The sequence below is a fragment of the Microtus oregoni genome, unplaced genomic scaffold, assembly GCF_018167655.1.
Source record: "Microtus oregoni isolate MIOR12 unplaced genomic scaffold, Mior012 000032F_ref0000030, whole genome shotgun sequence".
Lineage (NCBI taxonomy): Eukaryota > Metazoa > Chordata > Mammalia > Rodentia > Cricetidae > Microtus > Microtus oregoni.
The window spans coordinates 19,966,102-19,972,522 of NW_024543091.1; positions in this window are offsets into that span (position 1 = coordinate 19,966,102).

Sequence of the window (6,421 nt, forward strand, 5' to 3'; positions counted from 1 at the left end):
GTATTGTTTCTGGATTTAATTACAGATTCTTCACTTTCTCTTCATTGTGTGTGTCAGCACAGCGGACTCTGGGGGAGTCACAGGGCACAGTGTGACTAGCGGGTAACAAGAGTTTTGTTTGGTTTGGTTTTGTTGTTCTTTAAAACAAGCAGTGCCTCACACATTCAAGCAAGCATTCCTGTTGAGGGTGTCAGCTAGGAAGCTCTGCCTGTGTGTACTCTCTTTTGTATTTAAATATTGGGGAATGCAGTATGGTAAGTACAGGTGGGAGGGAAAGGGGCAGTGTGGTTACTAGGCGAATTCTCTTAGGAAAACTGAACCAGCTGTGTGTGCCGGGACAGGCCTGCAATCTCTGTATTTGGGGAGGCTGAGACAGGGGGATGGCCTATATATACTACATATCAAGTTTAGGGCCTAAACTTAGCTTAGAGCCCAAGTTTAGCTTAGACAATTTAGGAAGCCCCTGGTTCAGAAAGGTGGGATAGAAGTGAAGAGAGGAAGGAGGAAAGGAGACAGGGTGGGAGAAAAAGGAAGGGGAGAGAAGGGAGGGATAGGGGAGGGGAGAAGGGAAGAAAGGGGAAAGCTGGCCTACCCATGTTAGTCTCTGGACTGGAAGAGATCTCAAACAGTCATCTGGGGCAATGGTAACAAAACTGGAAATGAATGTATCAAAGGGAGAGTTTTACCCAGCATTACACAGATGTATTTTTCCTAGAGGAAAATACTCACATAGCATGGACTTTGGATGTCCCCCAAAACCATGCATTGAAGACTTAGTGGCCATTTGGAAATGGAGGACTCTTTAGCTGGTGAAGTTGGAAGGAAGGTGCAACATAGAACACACCCTTGAAGGGGATGTCGGGACCGTGGCTCCTTCCCACTGCTTCGCTTTCTGGCTGCATGGAGACCAGCCCTCTTCTAGCTCACTTCCCCACTTTCCCACAACAAAAAAAGCAACAGCCAACTAACCACGGACTAACACCTCAAGAAATCAGTCTTTGCTCCTTGTGTATAGTTGACTGTCTCTGGCGTTTTGGGTCAGTGATGGAAACTAGCCAGCCTATCTCCTTGCCCTGTCCCTTGGTGCCAAAAGCCCTAAATATTTTGCACATTAAAGTATCCAAAGATAGACTTGGTGGCTCAAGCCTGTAATCTCAGCACCTAGGACACTGAGATAGGAGGACTGCCATGAATTTGAGTCCAGCCTGGACCACAGAATGAAACTTTTATCTCAAAGCTAAAGGGGGCGGGGGCATAACCCAGTGGTAGCACACTCACGAAGCACATACAAGGTCCAAAGTTGGATTCTCACCACTGATTTTATTTTTAAGGTGCCTGATGTTCCCGACACATGTGTGAGGCCTTAGTAAAGCTCTTGCATTCCTTCTGAAAACAGAAGTCCCACAACACAGGACAGCAGCAGCATGTCCAGGAGGAGTCCCAGTGAGGGCCCAGCATTAATGGTGTAGCAGAGACTAGGGGCCTCGAACCAGACCAATGATTCTTTGCAATGAACGCCCGCGTGTGAAAATGTGTGGATAAAGGGGGTTTACTACGTGACTCACGGTGTCACACTGCAGCTTCCAGGACGCGATTTTCCCTTTCTCCCCTTTTTTCTTTTTCTTTTTCTCTTAAATTTTATTTTGTTTTCTTTGAGGGACGAGGGAGAGATAGGTGGGATTGGGAGGCATGATGTGAAAGACACAAAGAATAAATAAAAAGAAAGTTAAAAAAATAGATGTTCCTATCTTGGGTGGAAATGTGATCTTTTGAAGGCTGTTTCGATACCTCATTTTTACGTTGACTGCCGACTGGCTGGCATTTATAATCGCCATGGGAAAAAAATCTCTGGGCCTGCAAATGAGGCAATATCTAGATAACGTTAACTGAGGGGTGAAGACTCACCCTGAGTGTAGGGGGACACCATTCCATGAACTTGGGTGCTAGACTGCACAAACAGGAGAAGGAAAGTTGAGCACAGGCGTTCCTCGTGTTTTGTCTACTGGTCATGGACATGTGACCAGCGCCTCAAATTCCTACTGCCATGCCTTTCCCTCCATGATGGACCAATCCCCTCACACTGTGAGCCAAAATAAAGCTCCCTTCCTCAAGGGTGCTCCTTGTCAGGTGTCTGGTCACAGCCATGAAAAAAGCCACTAATACGTCTCCCCAGACACTAGTTCTCCATGACTGCAATTAAAAAGCTATTCAACAAATACTTGTGAGAAAATGTCTGAACGCTAGGTTGGGATGACATATGGACACTCAGTGTTCACACAGAACCTCTGAGCCAAGGGTGTTGTTTGTGTTTGTGTTCCCATACCACCATTGCTTGGTGACTTGTTTTGTTCTTTTCATTTTTGTTCTTTTCTTTCTTTCTTTCTTTCTTTTTTTTTTTTTTTTTGTCAGGAGTGTTGAGACAAGGTTTCACTGTGTAGCTTTGGAGCCTGTCCTGGAACTAGCTCTTGTAGACCAGGCTGGCCTCAAACTCACGTGTGCCACCAGCACCCGGCTGTTTTTTTTTTTTTTCTTAATTTTAAAAAAGTCAGGGGTTTTTTTTGTTTGTTTGTTTGTTTTACCATCAAGAAGCCCAGGACTTCTCACCCGCCCTTGGGAAATGAGAAACCTAGGTCTTTGGTCTTTCTCTGAACTGTATTTCTGTTCATTTCAACACAGCTGCCACATCCTTCTACCCTATGGTCAGAGTTCTCTGCTTCTTGCTACGAAAACAGTCTAGAGTGGTAGATTCGTCACATACAGTATCAAACGTCAGGGACCTAAAATCACAAAATATAAACCCAAAGGTCTTGGTCTTGTTACATGTCCACCAAGAGTTGGTCATGGGGAGGGGGGACGGGTCATGTGGGAACCCAGAATGGCAGAGAAATGGCAATCTTCAAAGATAAATCCTGTGAGGCATAGGCTAGCTCTTCAAGTGTCCACCCCTGTGAGGCATAGGCTAGCTCGTCAAGTGTCCACCCCTGTGAGGCGTGGCCTAGCTCGTCAAGTGTCGTCCACCCCTGTGAGGCGTAGGCTAGCTCGTCAAGTGTCCACCACAGGTCACATATGCTTGCACTGCCTTGACTGAAACAAGCACCTAGTGTACTTTGGTGAGGATATATAATCCTGTCGAGGCACTGGCTGGCAAGAGGGAACCCAAGCGTCCATAAATAACCGAAATCACTTTTGCACATGGCCCCTCCAGTTCAAGTTCCAAATCCTTTTCATTTCATCAGTTAATAATTCCTGTTTTCTGTGTTCTTTAGTGTGAGCTACAGTGGGAGAGAAGCTGAGTGGCCCAGTTCACCTTGGCCTCACAGGCCACACTAGCTGCTGGCTCATCTTTGTACCTGGCCTTACTAATGGCCAATCACTGGGGCACAGAGATATACCATACAGCAAGTGGCTATCCAGCCCTCTCTTCATGGCCCACTTCGAGGATCAGAAAACCTGTCCAGTACAGAATTTGTTGTTGAAATCATGACATTTGGCTTGTCATATCCCTTGATGGAAGAAAGATCATGGGTAGGACAGTCCATGAAGCTGGGTGGTATGTGGCCAGCTGTCAGGCCATTCAGAGAACGGAAGTCAACAGGGGTGAGATGGTAATGACTGAATTACAATTTAGGAACCCACCATGTCAACCCACCAGTGGTGACAACATGGTAGCTCTGGGGCTAGGGAGCCAGCTTTCTGAGCACTTGACTTCCCAGAATATACGCTGAAAATCCAGGTGTGCTGGTGCATACCTGACATCCCAGAGCTAGAGCAGGGGATCCCTGGGGATCTCCACCTGACAAGCTTAGCCAATGTGGCAAGCTCCAGGCCATTGTCTTAAAACCAAAGCAGATGGCATCCTGAGGAGCAGCACCCAAAGCTAACCACATACACACACACACACACACACACACATGCACACATGCACTCACACACGTGCACACACATGCGCACACGTGCACACTCAACACACACATGCACACAGAGTTAGCTCGTTGTAACTCCATTTCTATGCTTGAGCTCCACTGGTCCAGCCTTTGTAGGTGAGAGCTCCAGGGCTAAGGAGAGGTGGAAGGAAACATGTAGTTTCTATCCACACAAGAGCCATGGACTATGTAGCCCCAGGACTCATGGGTCAGAGGAAAGAGGACAGGAGCTCAAGGACAGCCTAGAATCCACATCACCCTGCCTTTCCAGCCTAACGTCCAAAAAAACCTGCTGCCCATCCACTGTCAATGGCTTCCGGCTCCCTCTGCTACTCTCCTCCAAAATCTGTTTAAAAGCCTCCCAAAGCAGACTCTTCTGTCTGCTCTGACCTGGTTCTTCCCGGGTCTTCCTTTCTGAGGTCTTGCACCTCTGCTCATTCTCAACATCCAGATGAGAAAGACAAATGTCCCCCAATTTGGAGTTCAGAGTCTAGTACTGCCTGTAGTGCGTATAGCAGGTACCCAGCTGTGCCATGTTTACTGAACTGTAGCTTTAGTTCGTTTCAGAGTTTTTCAGCTCTGCCTAGCATGCTGAGAAAGTCAGTATCCACTTCAGCACCCTATTAATACAAGAGAGAATTGAGGAAGCTTTACCATGGCTAAGGCTATATTAAGAAGAAGTGGCCATATCCATTTGGATCTCAACTTCTAACTCCCGAGTCTCTGTTCGTCCCCCCTGTTAAACCCCAGGCTGGAGAGTCAGTTCCCTATAGCCCACACATCTGAATACTGCCCAGGGTCTATGCCCAGTGTGTTAATGCTCTGAGCCATTTGGCACGTGGCAAGGGAAGGCTCTGGTGAATTTACTGTGCCACAAAGTCCCTGTGCAACCCACTCCAGTGCATCCCACTCTGGTGTTCTGGTCTTTACAAGGGGGTTTGTTTTCCCTCCTGGGCAGTCAGAAACCTGAGAAAATCCTGAAGAGGAATTTGATCATTCTCTCCTGGAGGACTTAACAAGTCATTTGGCCTGCCTAATCTGCTCGGACACCGTCTGGGGAATATTTGATATCCATGTGGTACAGGGTGTAAATTATTCTGTAGGGACTGTTCACAAGACCCTCGCGACCCTGTCTCAGCTGGTCATCGGTAAGGTTTGGGGACAGACCCCCTCTCCTGAAGACTCACTGAAACTGAAAAGATCGGGCTTCTCCTCCTTGGGGGTGGGGGTGAACCGAGGGGGAAATCCTGTCGCCTTCTAGCCTCACCCACAGAGCAGAGCTGGCCCCTTGCCTCTGCAGAGTTCAGGCTGTGAATAGAGCCCTGTTAGTCTCTTTTGTACCATGTTTTCAGCACCCCGGCAACCAAGGGCTTAAAGGAGAGATGGTCTCTGTGTGTGGATCGGTGCGAGGAAGATGAAAAGTGAGGTCTGAAGGGACTTTAGGGATCCTCTACCCTCTGAGGAAACCCGACCGGCAAGATGGCACAGCAGGTAAAGGAGCCGGCTGACAACTCTGAAGACCTGTGTTGGACCCCAAGACCCACAGGTGGAAAGTTGTCCTCTGACTGTCACAGTCCACCAGGGCACCATTGCGCCTCTGTGATCTCCCTCCACCATGAGTAAATGAAAATAATCAAATATTCAAATAGAGGGAGCTACAGAATTGGGGTTGTTCTAATCACAGCTACACAGTAGATGAGGGCTAAAGATCACACACCAAGATGCCCTAGTCTAAACACAACACCACCCCAACCCCCCCAGCGGCGCGCAACTCCCACAGGGGAAAAAGAAATCCAGACCTCTATACACTAACACACTCCTTCACCCTTCCCAAAGCACCACACACGCGCATAACTCAGTCAGCTGGGCCCTAAAGTATTTTATTACCCACCCCATTTTGGTGAAAAGTCTCAAGAGACCTCAGGAATTATCCTCACACCTTCCTCCAGCTCCATTTCTCTGCTCTGGTTGAACTTTCCAGAACGTAAGAGCCCTGGTCTACACCTGGTAGGCCACCAGCTGCCAGAAGAGCGCAGCTGGGTACTGAGAGCTCCCAGGTCCAGATGCGGGGTGCAGAGACTGTGACAGGCGGCCCCCAGGCTTTAGGCTAGGCACCCCAGAATCTAGATGCCAAGTGAGACCAGTGCACACGCGCCACCTGCCCTGTTCCCAGGATCCCGGGTGGTTCTGGGCGGGCTCTCCTGGGGATCCTGATGGCCAGGCTATGGCTCTGGGAGGTGGCTAGAGACTCGCTCAGCGCCGGGCTCTGCTCCAGCGAGGTCCGGGCGCTCTTTCCCAGGCGCACAGGTTTAGAAATAGGACGGCCTTGCCTGGCCGCCGCCTCGGAGGCTCGGGTCCCCATATATAGTCATATCCACCGTCAACTGGGAGGCCGGCAGGAGGCAGCGAATGGGCGTGCGGGCCCCGCGGGAGGAGCGAGGAGGGGGCACGGGGCGGAGGCAGGAGACTGGGAAAGGGGGCAGGAGGAACAAGCTTTT